The sequence below is a fragment of the Peromyscus maniculatus genome, chromosome 15 (genome assembly GCF_049852395.1).
Source record: "Peromyscus maniculatus bairdii isolate BWxNUB_F1_BW_parent chromosome 15, HU_Pman_BW_mat_3.1, whole genome shotgun sequence".
Lineage (NCBI taxonomy): Eukaryota > Metazoa > Chordata > Mammalia > Rodentia > Cricetidae > Peromyscus > Peromyscus maniculatus.
Window position 1 is genome coordinate 50,562,091 of NC_134866.1, and position 12,748 is coordinate 50,574,838.

Genomic DNA, 12,748 nt, shown 5'->3' on the forward strand with positions numbered 1-12,748 from the left:
TAAAGCAGACATCATATTTTGATACCATATTTGAGTCGTCACTTGTCCTCACTCGCCCCCCCCCGCCCCCGCCTGTCTTTCCAACCTTGTTTGACTTACTCCTTGGCACAAGCGAGCAGTGGGATGTGGAGACAGGGTGCCCAGGCAACATAAGAAGATAGAGGGGGAGGGGTTCGGGAATGAAAGGGAAGAGGGAGAGAGGGAGGGGGCAAGGGAGGGAAAGGAAACCCGTGGAACCAACAGAGGAGAAATGAAAGGGCGTCGGGAACTGTTTCACTAGCAACAGTCTCTAAACCCGGCTCATCTGACCGCCACAGGAAGACCAAAGGAAACAGCTTTCGATCGTTTTCTTTTCTAATAAAAGGATACAAGTCTGCGCTTGGACACACACATATACTCCTGCAAGTGTCCGCACATCCAAAGAAAGATCTACAAATTCCAATGGGAATGGACCCCAAGAAGCTTTCCAAAGGGCAAAGTGCTGGGCTCGCTGGTGGGCTATGCAACCCTGCCTACGTCTCAGGATGTTGCCACCAAGAACGGTCCTGTTGCCACTATTCCAATATCCATCCCCCCTCTCCCTTGATAACAGAATTCTACATTTCTGAGAGGCTTTCCCAGATGTTCATGGGTGTGAGCATGGCCCGAAAACTGAACGCCGAGTGGTAGGATGCAACAAAAGCATGTCACCTTCCACAGAAGGGATGCCCTTCACACTGTTGACATGGTTCTCATCTTTCATTCCTTCTGGAAAGAGTGTGGGGGTTAAGTAATCACCTAGATCCAGAAATGCAACCACACCCGCATCACTGAAGTTCGTTTGTTTATTGTTGCTTTTCTTTTCTCTTCTCTTCTCTTCTTTTCTTTTCTTTTCTTTTCTTTTCTTTTCTTTTCTTTTCTCTTCTCTTCTTTTCTTTTCTTTTCTTTTCTTTTTTTTCCTGCAGTACTAGGCTTTGCTGGGTGAGTGAGTGCTCTACCACTGAGCTCCATCTCCAGCACTTGTTTTCTTTGTGAGTAAGAGTCTTCACTGGCTTGCCCAGGCTGCCCTTGAAATGGCAGACTTCCTGTAAGTAAGATTAGATTAGAAGTAAGTAAGATTAGAAGTCTGGGTCTCCATGCCCAGCCTCAGAAGTTTCTTCACAGGCTTAGACCACTTACCTCCATACTGTCACCTGTGAAAAATCAATCAAGCCATATCTGTCTTTAGACATTAATAAAGTGAACCTGCATATAGAAGAACCTGTTAGCTGGGCGGTGGTGGCACACACTTTTAATCCCAGCACTCGAGAGGTAGAGGTGGGCAGATCTCTGTGAGTTTGAGGCCAGCCTGGTCTACATAGCAAGTTCCAGGACAACCAGAGCTGTTATATAGAGAAATCCTGTCTCAAAAAACCAAAATAAATACATAAATAAATGAATATTAAATAAATAAAAGTAAAATAATAAATAATGAATAAATAAATAAAAGAACAACCTGTTTGTTAAACATTTGGTTTCCTCAGAATAAGGAATGGACAATACCAATATCATATGATTTTCAGCCACATGACAATCTAATTATCTGCTTAGGACCAAAGTTCTATTATTTAAAAAATAAATAAATAAAAATTTGAATGATGTTGTTGGAGGCCAGAGGGAGCAGGAGGGAACTTTTACCTACTGTTTTTAAAACAAAGGCTTAGGAGAGTAGAAACCTTGCTTCCTGTCATAGTCAGCCTCAGCTACAAACTTGGAGCAACTCAGAGTCACCAGGGAAGAAAGAACCTCATCTAGGCCAATCTCCACCAGATTGGCCTGTGAGCATGTCTGGGAGGCGATTTATTAATTGCTGATTGACGCTGGAGGGCCCATCCTGCTGTGGCAGGTAGGCCTGAGTTGTATATGAAAGGTAGCTAAGAAAGCTGAAGGAAAAAAGCCAATAGATAGCATTCCTCTCTGATTTCTGCATCAAGCTTCTGCCTTGCTTTCCTGGGTGGCATCCCGAGAGATGGACTCTAACCTGTAAGCTAAAATCTCCTCTCTCTCTCTCTCTCTCTCTCTCTCTCTCTCTCTCTCTCTCTCTCTCTCTCTCTCTCTCTCTCTCTCTCTCTCTCCCATGCACCGCCAGCATGGTTTTGGTCAGTGTTTTATCACATCAACACAAAGACAAGAAGAATATTTAGTATACATGAGGCCCTGGACTTGAGCCTAGGAAAGAGAGAGCAGGGCATGTGAGAATGTGAGAGATGGGCTGGAGAGATGGCTCCGCCCTTAAAGGCTAGGCTCACAACCAAAAACATAAGAGAATGTGAGAGAGCAAATCAACATGTCTATTAGTTTCCAATGAAAGAAGCTAAACATGACCCCTCCCTCTTACCATATTCGAAAATCAACCCCAAGTTAGTTCCTCACAGAAAGTTAAAGAGAAATCAGTGATGCTCCCAGCAGATAACACAAGATCATCTTCACATTCACAGAGCAGCAGCTCCAATATCCCAGATCTTCAAGAAGAGAGGATGAGAGTACCAGTGTACTTTACCACAGCTGGTCACTTTAGATTCCTCATGTCAATAAAATGGAAAGCAACTACAAGAGTTTCCTTACTTATGGGGGTGACTGACCTCCAGACCTCATGATAGGGGTAGGGGTGGTTGCTGAACCATAATGAGAAAGAACATAAGGGAGTATTTTGGCACATAGGAAACACTTTAGAAAACTGTTAGCATCTACTGTCCTACAACATTCATTCATGCATAATATGACACAATAATTTCATGCCTGTGTCTAAGTCCATCAAAAGTAAATTTATTAGTGTTGGCAAAGATGTAGGTGGAGGAAGTTTTTCTGTATCACAGCAGCTGCTCCCAAATAACCACACTGAGACTTACTATTAATTACAAATGCTTGATCAATAGCTTAGGCTTGTCTCCAGCCAGTCTTACAACTTAAATTAAACCATTTCTATTAATCTATGTGCTGCCCTGAGGCTCATTTACCTTATCCATGAACTTCCTATGTCATTTCTTCTGAATCTGGCTCATGACACCTCAGACTCTGCCCTTCTTCCCAGCATTCCCTCTGCCCCAGAAATCCTACCTAGCTATCAGCCAGCTTTTTATTAACCACACATGTTCACAGTGTACAGAAAGATTAGTCCACAGCACAGCAACAGGTAGAGGGATGCAATATTGCCATTATTTCTAATAGCCAACACCTGAAAATAATTCCAAGACCCACCAACAGACCACATAAAGTAAACTGTGATGTACTCATACAACTGGATGCTACAGGACAGTAAAAGAAGTTGAACTCACTACGGTTGCATACAAACATATAAAAGAACATAAACCCCAGGACTCCAGAGATGGCTCTGCAGTTAAAAGCACTCACAGTTCTTTCAGAGGACCCAGGTTCGATTCCCAGTGCCACATGACAGCTCATAGTTGTCTGAAACTCCAGTGTCAGCAGTTCCAATGCCTGCTTCTGGCTTCTGTGGATGCTGTAGGCACATGGTACATATATTTATATATGAAAACAAAACACTCCTATATATAAAATGTTTTAAAATCTTAAAAATAATATAGCCACTTTAATGCTAGTCTGACAAAGACTAAATGATAAGGAATGCTTAGTGCTATCAGCATCCACCATGCACAGCAGCTGAGAGATGGATGCTAAGGTCTCAGGAAAGATTGATGGGCTCCACGGTATCTCTGCAGTTCATCCTTGCACTGATGAGATACACTCACTCTTCAAGATGTATTTATCCCAACTTGGTATAGCTGCTTCTAGAGTCTGTTGTCATAGTTCTTGGAGAAATATATAAAAAAAAAGCACAATCCTTAGCCCCAATACATATAGTTAGTCCCAAGATTATATACTTGATACTTGTTGCCTACCTTTTCTGTCATCCAGTCTAGAGTCTCTTCATCCCATCACATCTGGGTTCTGGGACCCTCGTCACCATACCATTATTGAACTGTATTTGCTGTACTTTTCTACTTACCATTAAATCTATGCCTGGACACACCAACAAAGGAATCCATGGGTGTAGCAAACATACTACTCTACATTCTCATTATGGTTCAGTAGCAGGCACCCCTACTCCCATCATGAAGACTGGGGTCACTTACCAATTTATTGGCAGGAGGAATTTAAAGTGACTATCTGTGGCTTTAAGTACACTAAAATTCTCATTTTCTCCCCTCCAAGGTCCAGGACATCAGACCAACAAACTTGAAAGACTAGGAAGAAGCATGGATTCCTCAGTGAGTCAAAGGCCTCTTCTACTTCCAGCCCTTGTCATTTAGGTCCATCTAGTCCCTATTATAGCCACAGACCATAGAGTCGGCTTTGACACAAGGAATGCAAAGCCTCACGAAGGTCACTAATGGTGCAAGGGTCTCCTTTAAAAAGCATGCCATTATTGTTAGGGGAAAGGGAGCAAGGTTCATGGATTAAGATTGACATTCAAACTGAGGGGTTGTTAGAGATCAGCAGAGTGAAAAAAAAAAAAAAGGCTTCAACCCACTCAGAGAAAGCAGAGTTACTCCTTTTTAAGGTCCCTTGAGAAAAAGTAGGAAGGAGGAAGGCTGACCTCACCCAATTAGACTTAGGGACATTATGTTTGGGGGAGCGGGGTGTTTGTTTTGGGGTTTGTTTCTTTTTTTTTTTCTTTACATTTCTGTAAAGAACTAAAAGAATGATGGACCTGGCCACTATGCAGCCCTTCTCCATGTGGGGGTGGTTATTTGGAAATGCCCCGTCTCCTGAAGGGAGTGAGAACAGTAAAATCAGAAAGCCCTCAGGGTGCAGTCTCCAGGTCCGAGTATCTGTCTGTTCCCAGTGAACAGAGGGCTTGTGATCTAAATTTCTCCACTAGATGGAGCCTCTGCAGATGCGACCCGTGGCAGGAAACAGGAGCTACAGCCCTATTCACTGGTGCACAGCCTATGCGGAGGGAGGGGAAGGTCTCCATAGTCCTGTGTAGATCCCATGTCAGGAGATGAGACCCTGTGAGTCCATAGAGAGTGGAGTTGGCCGACGTCCTACAGACAGTAGAGGCAGAGCTCTTCATAACACGGGTTAATTCCAGTCAGGGTGGGTGTCCTCATTCCCAAGTTGTTTCTTTGTGTCAAAGGCACAGCAGTTGATGTCTGTGTGACAACAGCGTAGACATTCTTCAGCCTGGTGACAAAATGCCACATACTTAGTGGCTTAAAACAAATCATGATATTAACTGTTCTAGAGGTCACAAATCCATTTCAATGTTCTTAAGTCAAGGGATCCGCAGGCCCAAAGCTTCTGGAACTAAATATATTTCCTTTATAGATCCTAAAAAGCTTCCTACATTCCTTGGCTCATCGGGCTTCATATTTCCTCATTACTGACAGGAGGATCCAGGGATACTAACTTACTTTCTTCTGAGGGAATATCCCAGTATTCCACAAACAGCTAGATGCCTAATGACGTGATTGACATGGCAGATGTTTACAGTGGTTACTCTTACCCCTCCCCTGGAGTTCATGCATCTCATCCAGGAACTCAGAGCACGCTGGCTCATCGTGTCCACTTAACACAACATCCAGTTAATAGACCAATGTGACCTTCCCTAGAAAGTCACTCTGATTGACGGACTCCAATGGTGCCTTTGTGAACCATAGTGAGGTTTCCCAGAGAGGGACAAGGACTGTCCCAAAAGGTTTTCTGAAGACACGGAGTTATACAACATACCTGAGGTATGCAATCTGTGTTTTAAAAATGTTATACAGTGATGACGTAGAGTGCTGTCAACATGAGGTCAACTAGGGGTCAAGAAACCTGGTTCCAAAAAATGTCCCCTGAGCCAAGGCACACATGGGCCTTGACTGGGACATTCTGTCCTCACTGTTGGACAAGGGACTGTAGCACTAAGGCACGAAGCGTGAGCTTGCACACACACTTACCAGTTATTAAAAGTCGGTCTGCAAGTTGACACGTTTCTGGATCACCTGCTTTTAGGAACCCTTCTGCAGAGGACCCTTAAAGCTCATTTACTTGTTGGTGGGGAGGTAAAAGCAGCAATTCTTACTAAGGACTCATGGGACTTCCAGAATCCTGATCCTCTTCAAAATTCTATTTGTCCTATAATAATGGCATTATCATTACAGTGAAGAAGGATGTTTGTAACTGGGTTAGAGTTTCATTATGTACATACCTGAGATTGTTTTAAGCCATCACACCAGCACAGCATTTACCACTGGGGCTTCTGGGATCAGCTTATAGCAGTGTTATTTGCTGACTCTGCTATGATCTACCAGAGTCCTGTATCTCCCTTGTGTAGCAGATTGGATCTTCTTGCTGAGAACAGGAGATTTCTGGAATGCTTACTAGGTCTTTTTTTTCCCCCCAAGTGCATTACCTCTTCTTCTCCAGGCTAAGGACAAATGTGCTGGTGCTGCCAACTGCTAAGTACATCCATTCCAACAATAAGTTTGAGAACTGGAGGGAGAAGACTTGTAAAACCAACTGCCACACTGTGAGTCGGGTCCACATCAGAACCCGATTTGTTCTTCCCGGACAGGTGTTGGGACGTAAGTGTCAGCTCAGATCATGTCTCTAAAGGCCCTGAAAAATGCAGAAAACTGCCTTTTCCTATTGTATGATTTCCAGAATAAATGGCTACATGATTCTTTGGGAAAGGACTCGGGGGAGTGAGGTCACTGCTGTATAAACTTTGTGAGTCTTGTGGAGACCACGCAGCCTCTCTTTCTGTGGAGGAGTTCTAGGCCTGATACAGGATCATGGGTAAAACCTGGGAAGAGACTGTGATGTCAGCTTTCTATTTATCGTTATTGAGTTTTAACCTCTTCAGACTGGCCTGCCTACTTATACTGCCCATGTGAATGCCTTGATCATCATCAGCCACCTCAAATGACTCTCCAGGTTTGTCTCTCCTGGTATATTTGAGCACTGATGTCCTTTATGAGAGTTATGCCCACCTTGCTTCAGAAAGTTAGATACTCACTCAGTGTTTGCTAACAACCCAAAGAGATGCCTCCATCTTCACCATTCCAAGGAGCCCAATCATCCCTGAGCTACAGAGATAGACACCTCTTTGTCCCTTCCTGCCACTGCTCTTCCCTCCCTCACACATTCTTTATCAGCTGGGAAAATAAAGTGTCCCTATAGCTAGAGTTTTTCTCTCCGGGTCCCACCAAACCCTAGCAGTCCTGTAGCCCACTTATAAAATAAACATACAGACGCTTATATTATTTAAACTGCTCGGCCATTAGCTCAGGCCTACCATTGTCTAGCTCTTACTCTTATACTCAGCCCATTTCTGTTAATCTGTATGTCGCCACATGTTCCGTGGCTTTACCTGCTGCCTTTACACGATGCTCCCTGGACGGCAGGCTGGCGTCTCCTCCTCCCAGCCTTCCTGTTCTCTCAATTCTCCTCTCTACTAGTCCTTCCTATACTTCTTGCCTGGCTACTGGCTAATCAGTGTTTTATTTATCAATCATCCACAGCATGTCCCCTGGGCACTCCCAAGAAAAAGAGGCTTTCCAATGTCATAGCAAAATCTTTTTCAGCAAGTTCAGCTACCTGAACCTTTCAGTCCCTTCCTTTGTGCTTTGCCAGGGTACTTCTGGTATACCAGGGAGCACTTCCCACCCATCACTTTTCCAAGCTTCTAAGTCAGTGGTTCTCAACCTATGGGTTGCAACCCTTTAGGAGGTCACATATCAGATATCCTGCATATGGCGTATTTACATTACAACTCATAACAGTAGCAAAATTACAGTTATGAAGTAGCAACAAAATAATTTTATGGTTGGGGGGGGGTCACCACAACATGGAGAACTGGATTAAAGGGTCACAGCATTCGGAAGGTTGAGAAGCACTGCTCTAAGTGCTATAATAATAGCATATTGAAACCATCCTCCAAGACCTTAACTAAAGTACACAGAACACTGTTTCCAAATTTCCCCATATATCTGTCACTCCTTATATACGTCACTTCGGATGCATTCCTAGATGTGCTCTTCTGGTCTCTAGTGGGTGCCTGTAAGCCATCTCTTAGGAGAACAACCCAGCACTTCCATTTAAAATTGTAACAGGTGTTCACTGTTAGTCTAGCCCCAGTTATTGGTCTGGCTGCAGAAAGAAGGGAGTCCAGAAATGCCTTGAGTAAGATGACCTCAGTCTCATCAGACAAATGTGTTGCCTACGAAGGGGTATGTGTGGACTTAATCTTCCACAAAGTGAGGGGATGCGTCTGCAAGTTTAGGAGAATCTGGAGCCTCAAAATATTCACCTGAAATAATCAGTAGTTCCTTTTCCATCCCTCCATCTTCATTTGGGCTCCAACTGTGTTTGGGAAATCAGCCTGTTCCGAACTCTGTCACTCTCACAGTGAAGTATATTGTCTTGCCTTCTGGCATGCGTGCCCTTCAGCTACAGAAAATGAGATTTTCTAAATTCTTACCAAGAGATCCTCTGACTCACATGCTTCACTTTCAGTGGTGGATGGATGGATGGATGGATGGATGGATGGATGGATGGATGGATGGATTGTCTTGAGTCTGTCATTTCCCCTCATTACCACGCAGTTCCACAGCCCTCCTAACTGCTAGTTGTCCCATGCCAAAGCCAAAGCACTTTCTCTTTTTTTGGTATCCTTTTCAATTTTACCAGAAAGGAATATCATGGCCGTTCAGTTCTACAACACAGCAGCGTTTGGTATTCACCTACTATCAAGACCAGAGATCTTAGTGCCGTTTGTCTAGTGAATAGTCCCATCCTTGGAATCAGCATCCTAGGATCCTTCTGGTACCCAATGCCTTTGTCTGATTTTTATAAAAGCAGATAGTAAGATAAGGATTATATCAATGTTTTGTTTGCTTTGTTTTGTCATAAGCTGACAAAATGCAGATTTGTTATGGAAAAGTGAGAATTCCCAAGAGTGGTGGGCATTTCAAAAGAAGAATGCCCTCCATGTGTTTTTTAAAGCAATGAAATACAAGTGTGACACTTAAAAAAAGAGATGTGAGTTCAAGACATTCTGCGTGGGCCGCCCACATGTGGTCTCACCATGAGAAGTAGTGTGGCTGGAGGAGACTGGGGCCAGGGAGTGAGCGGGAGGGATCATCTGAGGTTCAAAGCTTGCGGGGAAGGGTAGAGCTAATGAAGAACACTGAAAAGGACTAGTAAAGATGAATGGAAAGCCCTGGCCCGGTGGAAAGGTGGTCAGCAAAGAGTGATGTGAATGCTCACAAAAAGCAGAACCAGTCAGCTGTCATGACAGACTTGTTGGGTTTTTCGATGACTTCAACAACACTGATCGACAGAGGCACATGTACATTAGTGAGAGACTCTGAGATGGAGAGGCCCATACAGACAAGTACTTGCAGTTTTACTGGAAGGAGAACAGCAAAGGGAAGGAGTTGGGGGTAGAGGCAAAACAGCAGAACAGGCTTGAGGGCTGTTAAGACTGGTTTGGTAAAGAGAGAGGAGACATCACTGAAGAAGTTACGAAGAAGTCCCGAAAAGCTGGGGATGGTGCTCAGTGGTACGACACTGTCCTAGCAAGACAAGAGAGCCTTGGTTTGATCCAGGGCATGGAGTGTGAAGTGGCAGAGGGTAGGCAGAATAATCTATACAGATTTATCTTTTAATGAAAAGGATTGGGAATAAACATGTCCCCACATAAGAATCATTGAATTAGAATCACTGAGGGTGAGACTTGGTCATCAAGTTATTTTGTTTTGTTTTGACTTTTTACATTTTATTTATTTATTTATTTATTTATTTATTTATTTATTTATTTATTTATTTATTTTGGTTTTTCGAAAACAGGGTTTCTCTGTGTAGTTTTGGTGCCTGTCCTGGATCTCGCTCTGTAGATCAGGCTGTCCTCTAACTCACAGAGGTCTGTCTGGCTCTGCCTCCCTAGTGCTGGGATTAGAGGTGTGCACCACAGTTGCCCAGCTATTTTTGCTCATTTTTTTTTTTTGTTTGTTTGTTTTTTTTGTTTTTCGAGACAGGGTTTCTCTGTGTAGCTTTGCGCCTTTCCTGGAGCTCACTTGGTAGCCCAGGCTGGCCTCGAACTCACAGAGATCCGCCTGCCTCTGCCTCCCGAGTGCTGGGATTAAAGGCGTGCGCCACCAACGCCCGGCTCTATTTTTGCTCATTTTTTAAATTGGGTTTTTATTCTATTGCTCAGGCTTCTCTGAAACTCACTAGGTAGCTAAACTAGGCTCATATTCACAGCAATTCTCCTGCTTCATCCTCTCAAAGGCAGGGATTGCAGGTGTGAGCCACGATGCCTGGCTAGTATTTTTTTAAATGGTCCACAGGGCCAGGTCTGGGAGTTACTAACAGTTCAAGACAGGAGGAGCAAAGACCAGTATGTAAGTAAACATTGCAGGTAGTCTGGTCAAGCCACCAGTGACATGAAGCAATTCACCCAGTTTTCTTAATGAAATAAGAAATAAAGTGCAATAAATTGAAAGATGCTATGGCTTAGAAGAGAGAGTGTTGTGATATGAAATAATCTTCAGAAGCAAAAACCAAATTTCCTCATGCAATGTAACAGAATTGCAAGGATTTGTAGAGGACACTTGAGACTAGTGGGAACAGATGAAATGTGACACTCTGTAGCTAAGCTGTGTTTTGATCCGGCCACATCCATCCAGGCACAGACAAGGAGTAGGTGGAGGTGTACTTTTGTGACATTTGAAACAGTGCCACTCCTTGACTCCTGAGTAAAGTTACAAAGTGGAGGCGGCTGCCTTTGGAAAGTTCCTACCTCCTGCCTGTTCCTTTCAACTAAGATGCTTCAGGCTTCTCTACTCCCCACGGGATACTCTTTAAAAAGAAATGGTAGTAAACCCAAATGGAATTCAAATTGGAAGGGTGGAAAAGAGTGCCTCGCTGAGTCATAATTTACACAGAGTGAAAATGTGCAAAACTTAGCACGGTACTGTGTGCATTTGTGTACACTAAGGTGTGAACACACTGGATAACATACAAGCCTATCATGTCACAAAAGTTACCCTCCTATCCTTTCAAATCAATATTATCATTCAAGAATCAATATTATCATTTCTGTGCCTAGGGACAATGATTGTACCACCTCACACACCCAACTGAAGTGTAAGTCTATTTGGGGGGCTCACAATGAAAATTTCTGTGGGTTTGACAAAGAATGTTGCTAAAGACTTTAAGAAGCATCTTGTCTACATTAGACCTAGGGTAAGCCATAGCTCAACAATTCAGTGCAGCATCTGAAAGGTTCCTGGGCTGTGTGCTGTAGTAACAGGACGACCCACTTAGCAGCTGCTTCATCCAAAGGGCTTTTGTTCTGGGATAAAATGGAGTTTGCCTTAGGAGGATCTGTTACCATAGCACCAGATTTTCTAAGGCTATCTGTCAAGCTACTAGAGGCCTTCTCCAGGTGGGAGGGACATTTTTTCATTAACCAGGCCAGGGGATGAATTTAAGTGTTTCCTAGGGTCTAAGTGACAAGAATAAAGAGGAATACACATTCACTTCCGCAGCCAACTCTTAGAGATAAGCTTAATTTTGAAAACAAGCTCCCTAACCAACAGGTCCCAAAGAGTTACACTTGAACCCTACTGACAACTCAGCCCTTCCGCCATTCAAACCCTGAGCAGGAAGTGACTCCCCTGATGTTCAGCCAAAGCCTAAGAGAGCAGAGTCTGAGGACAAGAAAGGGCTGGGCCTGAGAACCTTTGTCCTGAGACACACACAGCCAGCTTGTGTGTCTTGAAGAGAGGTGACCATTAAGAGAGACAGTGTATGAACTGGGAAAAAGAGAAGAGTTGGGGATAATGTCAGCCATATCCTCTGAGTTTGCTAGAGAAAAAAATTGTTCAATAATATCTGCTAAAACATGGCATACGGTCCACCTTATTCAGGACCTTGAGGTGAGTGTGGGAGCACCTAAAACAGCACTTTGCATAAAGACAAGAGATTGGTCTCAGTTCCTTATACAAGAGCAAGTCGTTACCTCTAGCCAAGGAGATGCTGGAGAAGGGAGACAGTAGATGGAAACTTACTAACAACCAGCATCGGGGCTGAGGAAGGGTCTGTTTAATCCAACCTATTGAGATTCTCACTAGAGACAGGCCAATGTGGTCAGACATCAAAGGAGAACAGTGGGCTTGATCATCCATCGAAAGTGATGGAAGAGTGGATTTTTGTAAGGGGGTGTGTGTACAGATACACCTGGGAGAAGGTTCAGAACCCTCACTAAAGTTTGACGAGGCAAAGGATCTTTGTGGAGCTCCCCGTGCCATGGAAATACCACAAAAATTGGAGGTAGGAAGTGCAACTGTTGACTTTCGCCTCGCAGCCTCTTCTTTCTCTTCCCCTGCACACTCGCTCCCGAATCAGTCCTGATTATATTGCTCAAATCCATCCGCAAAACATCTGCTCAGATTCCTCTGTAGGAACAACTTACACAGCCTGGGGAAGAAAGACAAGATTTTTTTTAAGGTTTTCCTCCAATTCCAGTCTTCTGAGTGGCCCTGCCCGACGGAAGGATGTGTTGTTAGGTGGAAGGACACCCGCAAGCACTCCTACTCCTAAAAGAATGTGAAGGAAGCAACTAGATTGTGCCTCTAATTTCTACTTAGTGCAGAAACAGACCCAAGGATGGGAAAGGCACTGGTTTGGACACAAGTGTCCTGTGTCCATCCACATGTCTGCTGACTCACACAAGGACAAACGGATCCCTGCACAGCCCAGATGTCTCTGGTCT